General features: G+C 43.9%; 1 pseudogene; it reads left to right on the forward strand.

Moving 5' to 3' along the window:
• The first annotated feature begins 2,979 nt into the window (after window positions 1-2,979).
• LOC123380691 lies at window positions 2,980-22,149 on the forward strand (annotated as a pseudogene).
• The last annotated feature ends 283 nt before the right edge of the window (window positions 22,150-22,432 follow it).

A 22,432-nucleotide genomic window follows, 5' to 3' on the forward strand; every position in this document is an offset into this window, starting at 1 on the left:
GATGGCCAGGGACCAGGAGCGGATGCTGTAGTGTGTGGTGTTGTTTCAGTCTCAGGACAAAGCCCTGTGTCCCGGGCCAAGCCAAATGATGTGTGGAGGTAGGTCCACAGAATTGCAGTCTAATTGTTTTTCCTTTGGGAAATTCCCTGGGAGTTAATCCTTTGCTTGGAGGGGTCATCGTGTGCTGAGTACTTTGTTTAGGGACTGATCTGCTGAGCCAACAGTTTGAAACATCCTGTGTTGAGAGTACTGATGAGGGACAGGGCTGAGAATAGAAGCAGAGCCCCAGAAGTACAGCCCCTGGGGGAAAAAATACCACCATGCCTGTGAATATGAGCACGTCGGAAGAGGAACTGTGCCTTATAAGTTGTTGTAGTTTGGGTCCCTTGGGAAGCAGACTGTGAGAGATGGGTATCGGCAGTAGGGAGTGCCTTTGAGATCCTGTCATCAAGGGAAGGGAGCAGGATTGGATAGAAGGAGAAGTTGAATGTGCCCATGGGGAACTCTGGGCCTGGTGTGGCCATTCAGTTGACATGAGCACAAGGGAATGAATGGGCCTTTATATGCCCACAATGATTGGATTCAGGCAAGAGGTGGGGCCTTGGGTAAGGCAGGTTTCTCCTGATGAGGGAGCATAAGGCAAGCTGAGGGCAAAGCACCAGCTAGCACACCTGTACCCCCCCCCCCCTTTGGGACGTGTGTGACATTCCTCAGGCACTCCTGGCTGCCCAAGAACAAAGGAAAGAAGACAAAGGGTTAACTGATAGAGATCACAGTCATGCAGGACAGGAGTCTCCATCAGTTTACACATATCTTAAGAAATTACAAGAAAAAGGCAATCTTACCAATAGCCTGATCTCCAGAAACCTGGAGGGAACTCAGATTCCTGGAGGCCCAACATCACCCATCCCTCTATGGTGATGTGGGGAAGAAAGGCAAGAAGGGAATGGCAGGTAAAATTAAATGTCCTGACTTGCCGCCCGTTGACAGATACTTGAGGCAAATACGGAGTATTAATGTTTGACAGATACTTGAGGCAGATACAGAGTGTTAATGTTTCTTGAAGAACGCCCTACTGTCCTATTGTTAGTGTCTTAATAGAGGGAAAACAACCTTAGGTGGTTGTTGGTATCCTAAGATACCAAGCCTCAGGTGTCTTAGGAGTCCTCTTTAGCATATCAAAGTCCCTCTGGAGGCCTCCCCTTTGACCTTACCTCCCTCACCTCCATAGTATATGGAGCCACTCTTCACAACCCCTGTGCAGCGCTTCCTGCCCCCAGGGTCCTGACCCTGTGCTTTAATAAAATCACATTTCTGCACCAAAGGCACCTCAAGAATTCTTTCTTGTCCTTTGGCTCCAGACCGCTGCTCCCTCCCGCCCCATTCCAGAATCCCATAACTCCAGCCAAGGCAGGCGCCGAAGAGGGACAACAGCTTGAAACTGTCTTCCGGGAAAGCTCCCGGCAGCTGGGAAATAAATCCATACAATCTGACATGCTTAGCACCTAACTTGATACAGGGTGACGGTCAGTGCTGACACGTATTTTCTGCCCAGGTGTTGGACCGGTTTAAGAAATAAGGAAAAAATAACCAACCCGTCCTTCTCTGGATCCCATCTCCGTTAATCCTGTGACTTCCATCTGCGCTTATCCTTGGCAGGTTGGGATGAGTTAAGGACGGTTGATAGAAAACCACCGCCTGGACATTATCCACGTTAGTGGAATCGTCCCTGAATGCAGAGTGTCACTTAACATTCTTCCCAAGTGATAGTCCCAAGTGGGGCCGCTTCAGCCCGCTAAAGGACATTGGGCACGTCTGGAGACATTTTTGATTCTCATGACCGAGGACGCTGGTGCTCCTGGCATCTGGTAGGGGGAGGTCAAGGATGCTGCCGAATGTCCTCCAACGCGCAGGATAGCGCTCAGCGCAGAGAAGCATTCGGCCAAAATGTCGGTAGCTCGCGAGTTGCCGTCTCGGCCCATGGAGTACCGAGCGTGTCTGGCGTACTCTCTGCCCTCGCCGGGAGCCCCGTCCACATTACCACAGGTATCTTTTGGCTTCCGGTCCCACCGCACCTAACTTGTGTGTTGATTCAGTGTTGCTGGATTCCGCCTCATTCCCTCAGTAGACTGAGGGTGCCTGGAAGCCAGAACGGTTCCTGTTGACCCTGTGTGCCGCACGGGGTAGGAGCTGGTGGAGTTGTAGTGAGACGCTTTGGGCGGGCACTGATTTCAGGAGGCCGATGCTCCTGTGTGTGTGAAGGTGTTTTATAAACTCCAGTGGCGTGTCAGTTACTACCTACCATCATCATCGTCATGATTTATTCAATATTTATAGTGAAACTGATTTTCGTTGAGTGGGGCACTGAGTTCTAGTCTCCAGGGAACAGCAAACACAGTTGTTTTTTGTTTTTGTTTTTGAAAGATGGAAATAATTCCCTAATCCTTCTGACTTATTAGAAGTATCTGTTTCACCAGACAACCTCTGATTTCCTTTCCTGAGGTGCTTTTTACAACTGAAGTAGAAGGGACTCTCGTGGAATAATTTGGCCGGGGCAGGACGTTTTAAGACTTTTCTAATCATCACCCATTTCCCTGAAGGAGGGCCCTGTCTCTCAGGGTGTGAAGCACAGGGGAGGTTCATTTGATGAGAAAACGGAGGCTGTGGCACCATGAAGCTGCCTGGGTCGTAGGGCATGTGTTTGGGGGCATCTGGAGGGGCAGAGAGTTAGAGCAGGAGGGTCCTGGCAACTAGATGCAGGACCATATAGAAGTAGGAGAGAGCTCTAAGCCGGCTTCCTGACATCACAGGCCAGTTCTGCTCATGAAAGGCTGATATTTATATGTCTTCAATATTTCCCACAAAGAAAACCCTACCTGAATATGGATTTTATAAATCTGGCTTTCTCTCATGCCTTATGTGTAGTTCTTCCTTTTTGCTCTTTTCTTCTTTGGCCGAGAGAGAGAGAGGAAGAGGGAGGGAGGGAGGGAGAGAGAGAGAGTGATTGATTGTAAAATGCCATGACTGACCAGCCCAGAGATCGTGTTCTGATTCCTGGTTATTTTGGGCTTCTGGTCCTAAAGGAGGGAGGCTAAAGTCCTAGGCGGAGAGAAGCTATGTGCTAAGGGTGAGGAACTTGGGGTTCATGATGTGAGGTGGAGCCAAAGAAGGTAATTCTTTGATGCAGAGTCAGCAAAGGTGCCCAGAGCAACCGCTTGGGGGAATCTGATGGACAGGAGCACCTTGGGTCACCATAACTTGGTGTCACATCAGGGCCGGCTGAAGGCTGCTGGTTACTGATATGCTGCTAGACTCAGAAAAGATGGACTAGGGTCCAGAGAGAAGGTGGCCGCAGGCGATGTTAGCCCAAGTCTGCAGTTTGGTAACAGCCCGGCCCGAGCAGTGGCTTGATAGGCAGCCCCTGACTTGGATAGGATGACCGGAGTGCCCAGATCCCCCACCAACCCCCCCCCCCCCACTGGGCACCTGCGTCTCCGCCTGTCACAGCTCTCCCTTGCTTTGGGTAGCTATTCTCTCTTGGATCTTTTCTCTTCGGCTCCCTGGCCTCTCATACCCTGCTTGTCCCCCACTCCTCAGTTTGTGAGCGTATCTAGATCTTCCACACCAGTGTCTGAAATAGTCCACTAGTCCTTTCTTGCCTGCACAGCCACCCTTCACCCCCTTCTAGAGCCGCTTGCAATCCCAGGACTAGCAAGGCCCTGGTAGGAGAAGGCCTTTTCGATGGCAGAGTCTTTTCACCAGCATAGAACACAAATCTCTACCACAGGTGAACCAATTTTATTTCTGCAAGATGCCACCAAGTTCAGTTAAGCAACTACTCAATTTGGCCACGGGTGAGGGAGAGCATGCGTTGGAAATAAATCAATTAAACCAGTTGAATTAAATTGACTGGTCATTTCGGCCCAAATGCTTGATTGCTTTGCACTGGAGAGACATAGCCTTAGAGAGCTTCCAAAACACAGTTCCCATAGCAACCATACAAAGAAGAAATGGCAATAAGAAACAGTGCATGTGAAATTTATTTTATCTTCTTTTGCCTCACTTCCTGTAGGCCCATCTCATATTCCCTTAGGCACTGGCCATCTGGGCATGTTCTTTTTTTCTTAGCAGTTTCCCCCAAGAAAGGACTCTGCATAAAATGCCCTTTCTTATCTGCCTCTGACTGACAGCTTGAGATTGTGATTTGCAATTGCGGACTTCAGTCCTTTGTGTCTCTAATGAAATCCTGCCTCAAACTGGCCCGTCCTTCTCCCTTGAACTTTACTGGTTTTCTTTGCTATAGGATTAGGGAGTTTATTGCAAAAAGGGATTAAGATTTTAGCTCCAGGACCTGTTCTAGATGGTTTCTCTCAGGGAGCACGTCATTTTGCACATAACTGCTCCTGCGACTCTGAACTCCTCAAAGGAAAATCCCGGCTTCCAGGGTATCTCGTTCTCCTCCTCCCTGCCCTCCTTTTCGTCAGTAACGAGGAGGCGATTCAGAACTTCCCGTGTTTCAGCAATTTACAGGCTGACGTTTAATTCAGCCTCCTCTATTGATCTTCGTCTTAACTTGGATGTCCGTCTTCTGAACATTGGACTTGTCTTCATTTGAACCGCACTGGGTCTCTGCCTTCAAATAAACACATAGCACAGCCGAGCTACTGGTCTCCCCAAAGCCCCCTGACTATGTGGAAAAGAATTTATTTCCTCTTCTTTTTGAAATCACTGTCCCTGGGAATTGCCTCCAGCTCCTGTTTCTGATACTGGTGCAAAGAGCTTTTGTTAAAGTTGCCTGTTCAGTCCCGTAACACAAATGCGGCTTCAGTCTTTTTTAACCATTCTTTCTAGGATACGCTTCCTGTTTGCTCAGGCTGACATTCAGAATCTTTCTTTTGCACATTCATCCCAACTTACCTTTGCACTTTATACCAAGACAAGAAAAATGAAAAATCTTTTGCTTCCTCCAGAGTGGTTCCTTACTGGACCCCCCAAAGCCACCTGGCCATTTCTAGCTGCACATCTTTGTTCCTGCCTTCCTTTAAACTGGGATGGTCTCTATCTGCCTCTGTCTGTCTCTCCACTATCCGCTTCAATTTTTTAATTCCATTTTCCCCCCCAAAGTATTTTTGTTTTTAATTTTAGAGAGAGAGCATGCATGAGCCAAGGAGAAGGGCAGAGGGGGAGAGAGAATCTTAAGAATCAATGTGAGGCTCATTGCCATCACCCTGGGATCCTGACCTGAGCTGAAATCAAGAGTTGGACACTCAACCAGCTGAGCCATCCAGGTGCCCCTTGACTGCTTTTAAGGCCAATTTTTATCATAGAAGTTTGTGTGTGTGTGTGTGTGTGTGTGTGTGTGTGTGTGTGTGTGTGTATACATAGTTATTATTAGGTGCTACTTGTTTGGGCTTTTGTTAGTGTGTAATTGCTGTGTGAGAAACCACCGCAAAAATCAGCTGAAAACAGGAAGCATGCGTTCTTATGCGCAGGGATTTGCCATTTCAGTTTTCACTGCCCTAAAAATCCGTGCTCCGCCTATTCATCTCCCCTAATCCCTGACACCCCTAGTTTTCATCTCTCCATAGTTTTATCTTTTCCAGAATGTCATATAGTTGAACCAGACAATATGTAGTCTTCTCAGCATGGTTGCGTTCGCATGGTAATATGCATTTAAGGTCCTCCATGGCTTTTCATGGCTTGATGACTCTTTTTTTTCAGCACTGAATACTATTCCATTGTCTGAATGTACCACATTTATTCATTCACCTGCTAAAGCACATCTTGGTGCTTCCAACTTTGGAATACAGCTGCTAAAAACATCCATGTGGTGGTTTTGGTGTGGACATAAGTTTTCAGATCCTTTGGGTAAATACCAGTGAGTGCATTTGTTGGCTCATATCGTAAGAGCACGTCTAATTTTGTAAGAAACTGCCAAACTGTCTTCCGGTGTGACTGTACCATTTTGTGTCCCCAGCAACAACGAATAAGAGAAAGTTCCTATTGTTCCACATCCTTGCCAGCCTTTGGTTTTGTCAGTGCTCTAGATTTTGGTAATTGTAATCAGGGGTATAATGGTATCTGATTGTTGTCTTAATTTTGCATATCCATGATGACATATGATAGACATTGTCTTTTGATATACTTGGTTACCCACTGCTTTTGGTCACCTTTACCATATACCAAGAGGTAGTCGAGAGCTAGACCTGTGAGCCATGAGAGTAGTTCCAAGGGGTGCCATCAGTTCAGAGTAAGCAGTCGGTGAGTATTTCCAAATTCTCAGGCATTGTAAGTAAGGACTGTATAGTTGCACTGTGATGAATTGAGATGGACAGGTGGTGGTATCTTTATTTGGATGGTATATTTACTCTGTTTGGAAAGCAGAAGCGCTGAAAGAGTGGACCCTGATCAAAAGTTACCCTTTGCATCTATTCAGGGGTAAAGCATTGGCTCTTTATTGTCATCTTTGTAGACGTAATTGCCATATATTTGGTCAAAGCCTCCATTTACTCTTGGCAACAATTGCTCTCTTTTTCTTTCTTCTATCTATCTAACTCTGTCACATAGACTGCAAGTGTCCCCTTGAGAGAATTCTGGATTGGCTTAATGCAAACTTGCAGTGTTTCTGATGAGCCCTGGACACACCCTCGGCTTTCTCTTGCAGTTGCTTTGCTGATGGACAGGTAAGATCCTTCCCAAGATGAATTGTTTGTACCGAGAACTCTTAGAGGCTACAGAGGAATTCACAGGTGAAAGGTATTATAAACAGTGTGGGTGAGAAGGTAAGACAGCCCTGAGTTTGAACCAGCTCTACCATTTTCTGTCTCTGTAAGCACAAGTTATGTAACCATTTTCAGCTTGAACTCACTTATTTTTAAATTGGTATGTTCAGTAATTGGTATTACTGTAATTGATAATATTTATCAATTACTTGTAATGTGTTTGGAAGGGTGGTGGATGCAAGGATTAAGTGAAATAATGCATATTTTTATGTAAAGCATCATGCTTGGTAAATATGAGGTGCTTTTATTGCTTATCACTTCTCTTGTTCTTGACTTTTTTAAATGTTTATTTATTTTGAGAGAAAGCACGCATGTATGAGCAGGGTAGGGGCAGAGAGAGAGAGGGAGCGAAGGAATCCCAAGCAGTCTCCATGCTGTCATTGTAGAGTCCAATGTGGGGCTTGATCTCAGGAATGGTGAGATCGTGACCTGCAAGAGTCAGATGCTTGACCGACTGAGCCACGCCGGCGCCCCTTATTCTCGACCTCTTGGGAGCTTCTGTTCTTTATGCTGTGACGCCCTTCCTCTCATGACCAGTTCATCCGCACATTTACATTCCTTGATACTGAACTTTAAGCAAATCATCGATCAACCAACTGACAAATCATAAATAAATGTTATGAATGTAGATCACCCTGGGAGCCTGTAAGTGAGTAGTTCCTTTTATGATAGGCCAGGTAAATACATGTCTTTGGAATTTCTTATTCTTGAATTTCTTATTCTCAAGCTATACCTCTGTCCACGTCAGCAGTTTTTAGTTGGGGACAATTTTGCTCCCCACCAGACACATGGCAATGTCTGGAGACATTTTTTATTTCCACCAGTGGGACCAGGACAGAGTAGTACTACTGGTATCTCATGGGTAGGAGTCTGGGTTGCTGGAGCATGTCCCACCCCACATCGGATAGCTCCCTCCCTCCCTACAGTAAAACATTATCTGGCCCAAAGTGTCAATAGTTCTAGTACTGGAAATGCCAATTGGAGTCCAATTGGAGAGAAAGGGATTCTTGAAGTGAAGAGAAGATCTTGCAAATCCCCACTCTTACTTGAAGAATCATGTGGAGTGTGGTCTTAGGGAGATGACTAATGGTGCTGAACAACTTGGGTTATTCACATTCTGAAGACTCTGTAAAAATCCATGTGGCTCTGGTTGATTAAATGGAGGGAGCAAAGTTCTTCTCTTCTCATTGCTGATGGATTAAGGTAAATGACTCAGAATTCCTTGGCAGAAATCACTGACAACAGTCTTGTTTTCAACTGCTCTAGAGCCTAGGATTAAAAAGCATACAAACATGGGTTGACAGCCAAAACACAGGCCCAGAGCTGTCCTTCCTCTTACTCACTTAAGCTTCCCTGTGTGTGAAGCTTGGATGCTCAGAGAATGACCCTCCGTTTCTCTGCAGCTTCCCTTGGAGTGGTGGCCGTGTTGGCCCAGTTCTCTTGGGCACGTTGTCCTGGGAGGATTCCCACCACACACCCTGACTCCTCCTTCCCTTCCATCACTTATTATGTGGAGTCTCGGAGATCCTACCTCTTAGGTTGCATGTGGCTATTGACAGAGGTGAGTCCAGGAATTGAAGTTTATCATCCAGAATCAGGCTTCATCTATCAGAAGTTGTTTGAAACAACAGAACTTTGCTGAATTACACCAGGAGGGAGAGGGTCAGAAAGTAAAAATCAAGGGGAGGGGAGCTAGCCTGAAAACTGGAGTAGTGGAGTGGTCTGGATAGCTGTTCACCAAATCCATTTCCTTTTTCCTCCCGAGCTCACAACTAGACTTTTATCACCTCCCTTCCAAGTAAGCTTTGGGCTTGCTCGTTCGTACCAGACCCATAGAAACTTGCCACCTATTTGCCCACTGGATTTGGATGTTTAGAGCCACCTTGAAAGCCATATGTGGAAGATGGCAGCAACTCTTCTTCCCGAAGTAACACGATAGCCAGGGTGTGAGAAGCAAGAACATAGCCAGAGGCCTGGATGGAAGCCAACTGGGGACCGAAGTCAGCTCGCAGCCAGCAGGAAGAAGCAGATGCAAGAAGACAGTGATGATGATGGAAGAAGGGGTAGGTCTGATTTTTACTCACCGGCTATTACTTGCTGGGGAGCTTTCACTCTGGCTGCATCTGGCAGATACCATTCCTTTTCTGGACAACGATTTCGGACAGTCAAGGAGGGATTTGATAAACTCATGGGACTAAAGAATAATTATGTCACTGTGGTCAGAAGCACAGCCCTCACTCTGACCGGTGTGTCTCGGGAGGCGGGAGTCAAAGGCAGATGATTTCACTCCAGAAAACACCAGTGATGTCCTCCCCTCTTCACACCTTCCACTTACTCTGGCCAAATATTTTTCCTTCATTATGTTCCTTGGGGTGAAGAGGAATTCTTTTCAACAAAGAAAAAGGTACACTGATGAAAAAACAAGCGCTTCTTTCCTGAACTTTCTGTTGCAAGTACCCTCAGGTTTTAATTAAGAGTCTCTTTTTTCCCCCACCTCAAACCTGGCCTCTTTCTGAGCAGCACAGGTGCCCATACAAATCATTTGGAAATGGCCCGGGAGCTTGTTTAATGTCACTGCCTAATCACTTTGCTAAATGTCACTGCTTCAGAGTGTGCATTTTTATCTCAGGTTCCTTCTCTTCGCAAGATAGGAGCCTTTCAGTACATCTGCGAGGAAGAACAAAACCTTCAGTGTGGTTTCACTTTTCTTCCCCCCTGGTATTTCAGGAGAGATTCTAGGCAGGGACCACCTGTACAAATGGCCAGGTAGTGTTTCTCTTGCAATAAGGAATGTGGTCATTTGTGACACCTAAGATTCCTTTTCATGCAGAGATTCAGAATTTTATGTCTTTGTGTCTTCCAGACTCCTACAGTTTAGTGAGGCCCTCTGCCACCGTGACCCGAGGGCAGATACGGCACTTCTCAGTTTTCCGTGTATGTTTTAATGGTGTAGATAACCGCTCTGATCTTCCCTTAAGCTTCGGCCCTTACCCTAGACTCGTATTCCATGCTCATTTTCTCCAGCAAGCGAAGAACATTGGTACCCTTAAGCATGTTGTAAGCAAACCACCGAAAGAAAAGGACAGTGTTACTCATTCTCTGTGGCCTTGGCATGGAGGAATAGGCTGATCATACACACAACATCAGAGCACTTACACAAACGATGCAAATGTGGACAACTGAATAGAGAAACAGACATCAGTGTAATAATAGCAGGAGAATTCAATATCCTACCCTCGACAACGGCTAGAATATCAGACAGACGACCAATAAGGAAACAGTGGGCTTGAACGACACTCCAGATCAAATGGGCCTAGTAGACATATCCAGAACCTTCCATGTAGCAGCAGCAGCAGCAGGAAAGGTGCACATGGGACAGTCTGTTGAATAGGTCGTGTTGGGTCGCCTGGGTGGCTTGTTTAAGGGTCCAACTTTGGCTCAGGTCATGATCTCAGGGCTTGTGAGTCGGGCTCTGTGCTGACAGCTCCGAGCCTGGAGCCTGCCTCGGATTCTGTGTCTCCCTCCCTTTTTGCCCCTCTCCCACTCACGCTCTGTCTCTGTGTCTCTCAAAAAAGAATAAACATTAAAAAAAAATTAGAATAGGTCATGTGAGGTTACAGAACATCTTAACAAATTTAAGATGGTTGAAATCCTACCAAGTATCTTTTCTGAGCAAAACAGAATGAAACTAAATATCAGTCTCAGAAGAAAAAGGAGAAAACCCACAAATGGGTGGAAATTAAGCGACACGGTCTTGAACAACCATTAGGTCAAGGAAGCAATCAAAAAGGAAAAAAAGGTAATATCTTAAGACAAATGAAAATGGAAACACGACATACTGAAACTTACAGGATGCAGCGAAAGCAGTGCTAAGTGGGACATTTGGAGCAGTAAATGCCTATATTAAAAAAAAGAACTCAAATATAAAACCAACCTTACAACTCAAAAAAATAAACTAACCCCAAGTTTGGCAGAAGGAAGAAAATTAAAGATTAGGCTGAAATAAATGAAATAAAGAATTGTAAAAAAAAAAAAAGTGGAAAAATCAATAAAACTAAGCTGGTTTTTGAAAAGATAAGCAGAATTGACAGATCTTTATGTAGAATAACAAAGAAAAAAGAGAAAATGCAAATAAATTCAGAAATGCAAGAAGTGACATTAAAACTGATGCCACAGAAATAAGTGATAAGAGACTACTTGTGAACAGTTATGTCCCAACACATTGAACGGCCTCAAAGAAATGGATCCCTTCCTGGAAACATGCCTCCTACGAAGACTTAGTTATGAAGAAACAGAAAACTTGAACAGATCAATAATAAATAAGGAGATTGAATCAATTATCAAAACCCACATAACAAAGAAATATCCCAGGACAGATGGCTTCACTGGTGAATTCAACCATTTAGAGAAGAATTAATTGCAATCCTTCTCAAACTTGCCCAAAGAGTTAAAGAATAGAAAACACTTGCAAACTCATTTTGGAAGGCCAGCATTTGTCTTGTTATCAAAGCTCGATAGGGATACTCATCTAGCAACCTGGCTTCAGAGCCCGGAAGAAATTCCAACGATGCACACTGCTCTCGAAGTGCCTCTCTTCTAGGAAGAGGGAAGTTTTTAAACCCAAAGAGTAAGGTGGCTACGAGTTTGAGACTAAATGGCCTAGTACTACAGAGGCTGGATCTTGTAGGGTTCAGGCAGAGAAGAGCAGTGGAGGCATTTAGGATGAAGGCTTGGTCACAGAGCCAACCTCGATTGAAAAGCATCAAGAGCTTTTCAGGCAATACCGCAAACAGAGGTGACCAAATCAGGATCGCTAGATGACCACCAGGTGACCCTATGTGAGGGGAACTGGAGAGAGCCATGAGTTGGGGGAGATTGATAAATAACCATTCTCTGCCCCTTGATCTCTGCTTGAATCCTGTTCTCTCCTGTCACCTGCTCAGTTCCATCTGCCTGGCAAGCTTGAGCTCATTCTTCCAGAATCATCTCGAACGTCATCTTCAAGAGTTGTCTTCTATGAGACTTGTCTTGGCTCCCGGAGGAAAGTGCTTTCTTCCTCCTCGTGTCTGGCAGATCACGTTTATGCTTGTCATTGTAGTGTATACTACACGGCCTCATTTCCCCTTAGTAGATTAAAAGGCATGTTACAGACTTTTGGTAAATAACCATAACTCTGTAACTAATAAATTGAGTGATGGTAGGAGACAAATATTTCTGTGAAGCACGGAGGCCTGGAGAAGGAAGTGTTAAAAAAAGTAGGCATGATTGCTATGGGGATAGTTTAGAGAGGTCTATAGGCATTCACTGCCAATGAACCAGGAGGTCTAGGAGCGTGAAAGTCAACGAATAGAATCTTATCCTGGGTAATTTAGAAGCAATTGAAATGTTCCTAAAATCTAGGGAGATAAGCTTGGTTGTCTTGGGTGAAATTACCTAAGGAAACTGAATCTCAAGATAATTCTACCTCCTGTTTTTTAGATACAAATAAAACACAAAATGTGGAATGGGGAAAAGACTTTTTTCCCAGATAGAAAGCTGGTGGTCTGTGCTTAGCTGAGCATCATCTTCCTGGAATATCCCATCATGTCATCTAGCCTTATTCTCCCGGAATATTTAACACATCTGTGCATATTTCTATACAATTATAATTGAGTTACGTATGATACATGCTTACAGCTCGCATAACTATGATTATAGATTATATATATGGCTAATCTCCCGTAAGGTATCTAGGTCATTGCTTTTCATACGAGAGATGTGAAATCCTAGTTACCATATAACATAAAATCCTCATTTTGTAAAAGAAAAAGCTGAGCCCCAGAGACATACAATCTTGTGTCATACATTTGTTTAAACAATGAATCATCAAATCATCGTTCAACAAATACTTCAGTGACTTAATTCCCAAAAACATAAAGATGTTGGGTACAAAGATCAGTGACACAATCCCTGACATCAAGAATATCACAACTTTCTTGGGAACAGACACCTATAAGCAGTATGCTGCCCGTGGAGTGTTATCCTTTAGTTTAAATCTTTGGAAAACACTTTGACAATATATAAGTTTTTTTTTTAATGACTTTGGTCCTTGAATTCCACTTTGAAGAAAAAAACATCCAGTGGAAATAAACTTGGATGTAAGCAAAGATTTATAGAATGTTTTTCCCACCCTTTTAAATAATAGTGTTGCTTATGAGGGTGTTGCTAGATTTCAGAATAAACTATGGCTTGTGATACACAGAAGTCTTTGCATTCATTAAAATGTATGCTGAGGAAGAATATTAACATAGAAAGATGGTCATGACATATTTTTCTAGAGGCAAAAAAGTAGATACCATTGCAGTTTATATTTCACGAACCTATTTTTTAAGTGTGTATCTTTATTTATGCCGAGAAAAAAAGCTCTCAAAGTATTAATAGTCCTCTCCAAATGGTAAACTATGGATATTGTTCTTTTTCTTGTTCCTCTTGGCTGTATTTTTTGAAAAAAAATGTTTTACAATGAATATACATTTGCTGTAAAAGAAAAAAAATACTTCTAAGGAAAATAAGCTATCTGGAAATCTAGGCACCTCTTCAGTTTCTGAATCTCGAGATCTTTCCTCATGGAGCCAGAGGCTGGGAAGGTCTGACCTGTACTAACCCATTAATCAGTGACCCACTGGACATGAGCACTTGTCCTTCACTGAATTGTCCAATTAGGCATTAAACGTAAATGCATGTTTAAAAATTTCATGGAGGAAAGTCTAGAGCAAATGTTTTCTCTAAATCCTCGTGAAGAAGAGACAAGTAACGAATGACTACATCAGAATCCAAGATGCTTTGGAAAAAATTCCGGAGCATCTGAGAGCACAGCTCTGCTCACTCTGTTTTACCTGCCAGAGTTGTTAACTCTTCTGCATGAGGTCCGTGTCCCCGCCAGCCTCCAAGGGGGCTCCCAGATCACAAAATCTCTCTTTGTGTTCAGTGCTGGTCTTGTGTTTTGATGGGTTCTATTCTTTGAAAATTGCTAATTCAGGCATACGTGCTATCTCTTTATTAGAACAGCAAGTTACCCAGAACATCCCACTTCCCCATCGTCCAGGGTAGACAGGTATTTACTGATTATTAGATCTCACTAATCTCTGTTCTCAACAAAGTGCTTTCAATCTATTAGAAAGGCATCAGCATGACATGAAAAGGACGAACTGAGACAAATTCAATGGGAACGCTGTACCAAGGTCAGAGTGAAAACAATATTTAGCTCGAAAAGACCTCCGGGCACTCAGACAGATTAAATTAGAACAGGAATGAGTACATGCTCTCCTCTATTTATTTACTTGGCAGGAGGTGCTTTATTTTATATAGATCACATAGCCATCAGTGAAAATGTACTCGGTTTTTAAAGTGTCACACCCTGTCAGAGAGACACAGAAGGTTGGAAGAGGAAGAGAGTGAACATTTACTGAGCGTCTCTGGGCATCTCCTATAACTCTCACCCTTGAATCCTCCCTGATCCCAATTCTGAGTCCTTTCAGGGAGTTAACTGTGATTCCCATTTCACAGATGAACAAATTGAGGTTGAGTTTCAGAGAGTTTAAAAAATAAATCCCTGGTAGCATGGTTGGTTAATGGCAAGGATAGATTTCAGATCCAGATTTGCCAGATCCCAAAGCCAGTGCCTTTGATCAAGCAACCTGCTGTTCCTGAAGGTCAGTGAAGGCCATAGTGTCACGATAAATCAAAAAGGAGGCAGAGAAATCTAGTGTCAGGGAAAGTAGCCTCGGCATTTAGACATTGAAAGCCTTATATGTAGTGTCACATACTTTCCCACACTGGTATCCGTGGAGCCTGGGAGATGGGGAGGAAGGGAGGAAGAGAATGTGATCAGGTTATTTGTACCTTTGCAGACACTGGGGTAGGACTGACCTTCAGCAAAGTCGAGGTGCAGGTGGTCATTATCTCTTATGTTGAGTGGGCCTGCTGCTTCAGGGTGGGGCATGGTGTGCGGGTCTGCGGTGGGAATCCAGTGCCCACGAGGTTCAGCCTAGTCCCAGCCTGCTCCATACCTTTACTGTGCTGTCTGCCGATTCCTAACCTCCCTGCACCCCTCCTCCTTGTTCTACAAGCTTCTGATTTTAAGTCAGCCTCAGCTCTAGCATCAGCGACTCACAAATGGTGAGTCTACCATTAGAAATTTGTTTCATTTGTGGGGAGTGGAGGTGGGATGGGCTTGTCTTACTTTCTGGGTTAGAGAGTCAGGATTGAGCTCAAGGTAACTGATGCTTCACTGACTTGCTCCTCTCAGAAACCGTTCCCCTTGAAGTCCATTTGGTTTCTGATCCTTCGCAGACCTTTCTTCAGGCAGTCAGGGCCATGCTGGACTTTTCAGGATTCTTCACTGAGAGAACCACTAGGTCACAGTCCTCCAAGCAGGAAGATTTCGGTAAAACTTAGCTCTCCCATCTCCCCTCTCCTCAGCCCCTGCAAGGTAACTGGTTACATTTGAAAATCTAAAATCATGGAATTAGTACTTTGACTTTAGAAGTTAATAGAATTTGATCTCAAATCTCTTCCCCCATTCACCCGGAGTTATTTGGAAGTTTGGTCTTATGTTCGATTGTTACTTTTTTTTTTTTTTAATCTTATTTTGAGAGAGAGCACGTGAGTGCGCGCATGAGTGGGGAGAGGCAGAGAGGGAGGGAGAGGGAATCTGAAGCAGGCTTTGAGCTCACACAGCACAGAGCCCAACCTGGGGCTCGAACCCATGAACCATTAGGTCATGACCTGAGCTGAAATCAAGAGTCAGACTGAGCCACTCAGCTGCCCCCAGTCACAATTGTTCCCATAGCTAGCATTCACTGGTGTCAGTTCTGCTGTCTAGGACCACGCAGCCCACAGAAAGGCTATGCTAAAAAATGCTTAAGAAGAACAGATAAGCTTAATGAGATTGTTGAGAGAGGCTTCTAGTAAGAGGAGGTGTAGGAGGAACGTGAGCTCTCGGCCACTTCCAGGAGTTACTCCTGAATTCTCACGGATTCCATTTCCTCCGTTAGGTGGTGTTTGGGGTTTTTGTTCTTCCCATGAAATAAGCCAGGAGTAGGCAGGCGTCCAGTTCCAGGCTGTAAATCTTCTGAGGACAGCTTCTGTGCCAAATCCTTAGAGAGGATGGGCTGTGCAAAACGAAAACTTCAGGCTCCAGCAAGGTCCCACTTGACATCCCAGATAGAGCCAGAGCCCTGGCTGGAAGAAAGAGGTCCTTTGGACAATTGGCCTGCACATAAACACATATAAATTATATAAGGTCTGGTAGAGCATTTAACACAGATTGTCAGTATAGAAACAAATAATAGTACTTGGTGCATTGTATAAAACTGACCACAGCTCACCCACTGGGTGTTGGATCATTGAAAACACAGCAGCCATAATCTGAGCCGAGAGCAAGTTAATTCTGTGGGTCCCAGAAAGTGCCTAGATCACACCAGCTCTGCCCTAAGACCTGAACCTCCTGGCTTTAGGGCTCAAGGGACCCACCCAAGTGGAATCACCGCTGGGACCAAGAGACCTGGACACGGGAGGATGTATCCACAAGTCCAGTGGCTTTCTATGTAGTATCTTCCGAAGAGACACCTCGGATTAATGGAAGGAGCAGGCTTTGGATACGGGCAGACTTGGGTTTGAATTCTGGCTTCATCCCTTAGCACTTGTGTGCTCTTGGACAAATTATTTAACCTCTCATCTTCTCCCTCTCTAAAATGGAGATAATCCTCTATCCCGTAGCGGTGTGCCAAGGATTAGGAAGGATCATGTTTGCAGAAGCTGTATGTACTGCAGCAGCTGTCCCCTATCCCTGCTCTACTGATAACTTCCTTGCCTGTCACTCTCTCTCTAGTCTGCAAGTTTGGGGTGAGGACGTGTTAAGAAGCACTTTCAGATGTAACTCCCCCCCCACACCTTATCTTTGGGAGCTCTGCCTCTGTTGACTGCACTGCTTCCTCTTTTGACCATTTTGATCCTCATCGTGACCTCCACAGAAAGATGAACCAGAGGACATGGAACGAGCAAAACTCAAATCCATCTGTTGAGATCTTTGCACAACTTTTGGAAGGAGGCTAAAAGCTCCTAATGGAAGCGAGTATATATGAGGCCTTCATTTATGACGCATCTGTTCCAGATGGTACAGAGAGAAATCAAACATGATGACAGCCTTCCATGGCCTTGCTGTCCAATGAAAGAGTTGTGCATATAGGTAAATAATTTCAGGCATGTAATAAATGTTATAATGGAGGTAGACCCAGGTCACTGGGCCAGGAAGATCCACAGACTGCTTCTTTCTCCCTCTTTTTTTCTCTCTCACATGCACTATGCAGCTAAACAGAGTTCCTGGCTTGTCGCTGTTGAAATGACAGCTAACTATGGGCCTGGGAGGGACATTAGCCTTCTTGAATTTGTCTTGGGTTTTGCTCCTAGTGAATTAATTCCTAGATGGTGGTAAAGAACTTGAAGGCAACTTTCTATCGTTAGATGTGAAAATAATTTTGAATTGTGCTAATGTTCTGAAAAACTAATGCGCTCCTGTTGACATAATACCTGATTTAAATAATGCATTACAGTGTATTACATTTCAGTGCCCTTACTGGAAATCTCGGTCTAAGAGCAAGTGTTCTTGTGAGATGTGATGCCATCATAATCCCAAGAGTTTGCTTGTTACTTCTCATTAAAGGAGGAGAAAAGTCAGTTTCTTGGTGTTACCTAGTCAAATCCCTAAGAAGAAAAGCGTTACACTTGAGGCACCTGCTGAGCCCAGGACAGGCAGGCAGCTGCTTGGAGGAGGTGGGGAGGAGAGGGCTGGGCCGGCCAGGGGGCAGCGAAGATGCTCAGCTTCTGTGCTGCCCCCCAATGCATGTGGACAGGCAGTCAGACCTGGCCTTCCTCAGGTTCCTGCACAAACATGCCAGATGGCAGAAGTGGGTGGATCATTGTAAGGAGAGCAAACGTAGAAGATGAAACAGCCGATCAAGTAAATAAACGTTATCGATTATGTGTCAAACACGTTGAGACCTGGATGATCTGTACAACTAGTCTTTAGAGGGCGGTTCTTCAAGATAATGCAATACCAACAGTATTTGATCTTACTAGACATTTGAACAATCCACAAAGTAGACACAGAAGACAAAGAATTGAGTGAAGGTGAAATCAGGACACTGTAGCAGAAAAAGAAAATGGATGAAACGTCGAAGCAGGAACAGAAACATGGAGAAACAGCAGCAATGCTCAGAGCCTGAGTGCAGAAGAAAGGGGTTAAGAAGAGGATGAAGACCTTTCCCTTCAAATTAATCCTTAAAGAGAAGGAAAACACCGAATACTCAAAATCTTCATTTGAAATTTGGATTCTTATGGGAAACCAAAACCTGTCTCCCTCTGGATGGACAAGACGCTGCTGGCATCATGGAAGTTCTCTACTCCTTTTTTTTTTTTTTTTTTTAAGTTCTCTATTCCTAAGAACTTCCCTGCACTGCCCGAGTGCTGGATAGATTCCAGTGAAGAGATGCTGAAGAGCCTTTTTGAGACCATGGCGGTTAAGAGCAGATACAGGTGCTAGACCTGTGAGAGCTGCATTCCGGAAGAAACCCTCAGGGAAGCGGGAGACGCTCACTTCTTTTCTGTTCTCACTGACCACGTGGTGGACATAGCAGGAGAAGAGCAGCTGCCTGTGTTGGTGAAGTTTGTCGACAAATCTCCTAACCTGAGAGAGAGATTTGGGGGCTTCCTACCTCAGGAAGCCGGTGCAGACATTTTGGCTGTGCATCTTCACACTGTGCTGAGAAGTGGGGATTAAACACGGAATATCGTCATAGCCAGGCTTACATTGCGTCCAGTGGAGTTCCTTCCAAAATTGAAGCTGTTGCCTCTAGACTTTCTGACGATTGCCTCCAAGCTATCTACACCCTCTGTTCCGCCGGCGCCTTAAATGACGCGGTGGTTGGAAAAAGCAATAGACTTTATGGGAATATCTTTTGCATTGCATTAGAAACAGTTGAGAAAGCTCATTTTTTCCCATCAGCTGCTGCACCTGCTTTTGGAGTGTGGCAGTGTAATTTCTGTCCTCTTTCAGAACAATGAGGAAAGGGTCAAAGAACAGAAGGAAATTGGCCATCTTCAGTGGACAGGCAGGAATGACGCTTTTGAAATTTTAGTGGACCTCCTACAAGCACTTGTTTTATGTTCAGATAGTATAGTGACACAAATATTAGGTGGGGTAAGTGTGTAGATGTCCGGGCATTTGTAGTCTGTAGTGCAGTAACAGATTCTTGTTAGTGTTGTGGTTCTTAAACATGTTCTTTTACAAGAGCCTTGGGGAAAATCTCCGGGGGCAGACCTCTGATGTTTTCTTTGCAGCCGGTCAGTTGACTTCCCTGCTTTGTTCACTAAGTGAATTGATGGAATATATTGAAGGTCACCACGGAGTTTGGTTTGCGGAAGCCACACATTTGGCACCCAAACCTGATAGTTAGTTGAAACTTCCCGGAAAGTTCCGTAGAGCCCAGCAAGATAACCTGGAATGTCAGCTAATGTCTGAGATTTCCTGAGGAGACTAAGAGTTCCAACCCTGGAGCACATTGTTCAGGAACAGAAAGACAGAGTCTCAGACAGTACCTGAAAACTCTTAAATGCTTCTCTCCGATACCCTTTGTCATGGGACGGCTCACATTTAAAACATCAGAGGTGGGGCGCCTGGGTGGTGCAGTCGGTTAAGCGTCCGACTTCAGCCAGGTCACGATCTCGCGGTCCGGGAGTTCGAGCCCCGCGTCAGGCTCTGGGCTGATGGCTCAGAGCCTGGAGCCTGTTTCCGATTCTGTGTCTCCCTCTCTCTCTGCCCCTCCCCCGTTCATGCTCTGTCTCTCTCTGTCCCAAAAATAAATAAACGTTGAAAAAAAAAATTAAAAAAAAAAACATCGGAGGAACACCGTGCTGGCTTGAACATGGGGGGATTTGCATAATCTTGACCTGCTGTCAGCTCAGCCGCATTGTTAAAGAGTCAAGTGGGAAGAACGTGGAAGGGAAGATATGGAGCTTCCACCCCCCCATTTATGACGCCCTCTGTCTGCCAGGTGTCAGTTTTTTCCTTAGTGTTTATGCATGGCTGAAGGTCATATGTATTTATTTCTGTGATGAAGGTTGAGACTGAAGGCTATAAAAATTAGGTGAAGTGTCTCAAAGCATACCGGAGGAATACTTTGACAAACCAAAGGTGAGGTAACTTGGCTTTGCTTAACCTAAGTTTTGACATGAAACATGATCTGAATTTAATAATGATGGACACATACACATCAAAGTCAGCACAACTAAGTCAGAGCTTCCTACAGGTAATTCAGAAATGAGTGAAAATACCTAAGAGACTTTAAAAATAGGCTTTCGCTTATATTTGATATCTGAAAAAATCTCAAAGAAATTTCAAAGCAGCTTCCAGAAAAGCTGTAGGTGTAGGTAGGTAGGCCCCTTCATTACTGAATATCTTGACCTATGGGCCTCCCATTCAGGACATTAGTCATTGATAATCTGCCTATTTAAATGGCTCTCATTTGAACTCTCTCACTTTGAAGACCTAACTGTTCTTCCAGAAGATAGCATTAAAAGTGCCAAACTTCTGTGAGATCTCTGCTCCTGGCATTTAGAATTTGCTTTAGTCCTCATTTTAGTTGTAGCATTCATTACCGCTGTAGAACCAGTAACCGGGTATTACGTTATCAGTTCTTTGACGAAATGAATTTTGAAGTAGTGTAGGGGGAAGGAATGCATTTTATAAAATGTTACGACAAGGTTTGCTACTGACCTTTGAATACTAGGAGTTTTAAGTATGTTGTTAAAAATGTGTAATGAACAGTTTAGGGGAATTACCAGACAGGGAGAGTAGATTTTTGCCTTTGTCAAGTGAACTTGAAGAAACAGGTTGCAGTTACAGTTTGAATGGAACAGCCTGCCTTTGTTGTTCTGCCTCTGGTTGTTGCTGTTTACTTTCTTTTGTTGAGTTTGAACGCTTCTCTTTCATGGTCAGGACAGCATCAGAGTCCATGAGTCCTGAAAGCTGATTTGCCTGTTTTCTTCTGTCTTTTTCCATGTCTGTTATCTGTTGCCTCTTTGTGACTTATAAGTAAAACCTGAAAACCCTACAAAAATAAGTGCTTCTTGGTTTATCTAGAAATAGTACAGAAAATATTGCTTGTGAGTTTTGGTGAAGAAAATCAATTTGGTGTAGTTTATTTCGCCCTAAGTAAACTGTGACTTTTTCTTAGAGTACACTTGACAGTGTTTTTTTTTAAGTTTTTATTTAAATTTGAGTTAATGAACATACAGTGTTATATTGATTCCAGGTGTATAATTTGATGATTCAGCACTTCGATACCACAGCCAGTGCTCAATACAACAAGTGCCTTCCTTAATCCCCATCACCTATTTCACTCTTTCGTGTCCCCCCCACCCCCACCTCTGGGTAACCATTAGTTAGGCATTTCTGTACATCAATAATGAAGCAGCAGAAAGAGAAATTGAGGAATCAATCCCATGTACAACTTCACCAGAAATGATAAGATACCTAGGAATAAACCTAACCAAACAGGTGAAAGACCTGTACTCTGAAAACTATAAAACACTGATGAAAGAAATTCAAGACCACCCAAAGAAATGGAAAGACATCCCATGCTCATGGATTGGAAGAACAAACATTGTTAAAATGTCTGTACTGGCTAAAGCACTCTAGAGATTTAATGCCATCTCTGTCAAAATGCCAACAGAATTTTTCACAGAACTAGACAAATAATCATAAAATTTGTATGGAACCACAAAAGACCCCAAGTAGCCCAAGCAGTTTTGAAAAGGAAAAGCAAAGCTGGAGGCATCACAATTCCAGACTTGAAGTTATATTATAAAGCTGTAGTGATCAAAGCAGTATGGTACTGACACAAAAATAGGCCTATCAATGGAACAGGATAGAAAACCTAGGAATGAACCCGCAACTGGGTGGTCAATTAATCTTTGACAAAGGGAAAAACATATCCCATGTGAAAAAGACAGTATCTTCAACAAATGGTATTGGGAAAACTGGACAGCAACGTGCAGAAGAATGAAATGGACCACTTTCTAACAGCATACCCAAAAATAAAATTAAAATGGATTAAAAACCTAAATGTGAGACCTGAAACTTATAAAATTCCTACAGGAGAACACAGGTGGTAACGTCTTTGACATAGGCCATAGCATCTCCTTTCTAGATGTGTTTCCTGAGGCAAGGGAAACAAAAGCAAAAATAAAATCTAGGGACTTCATCAAAATACAAAGCTTCTGCACAGCAAAGGAAACAATCAGCAAAACTAAAAGGCAGCCTACTGAATGGGAGAAGATATTTGCAAATAACATACTTGATAAAGGGTTAGTATCCAAAATACAGAAAACACTTATAAAACTCAACACCCAAAAAACAAAGTCCAACCAAAAATGGGCAGAAGACATGAATAGACTTTTTTTCAAAGAAGACATACAGATGTCCAACAGACACATGAAGAGGTGCTTAACCTCACTCATTATCAGGGAAATGCAAATCGAAACTGCAATGAGATATCACCTCATACCTGTCAGAATGACTAAAAACTACAACACAAGAGAGAATAGATGTT

The sequence above is a fragment of the Felis catus genome, chromosome D1 (assembly GCF_018350175.1).
Source record: "Felis catus isolate Fca126 chromosome D1, F.catus_Fca126_mat1.0, whole genome shotgun sequence".
NCBI lineage: Eukaryota > Metazoa > Chordata > Mammalia > Carnivora > Felidae > Felis > Felis catus.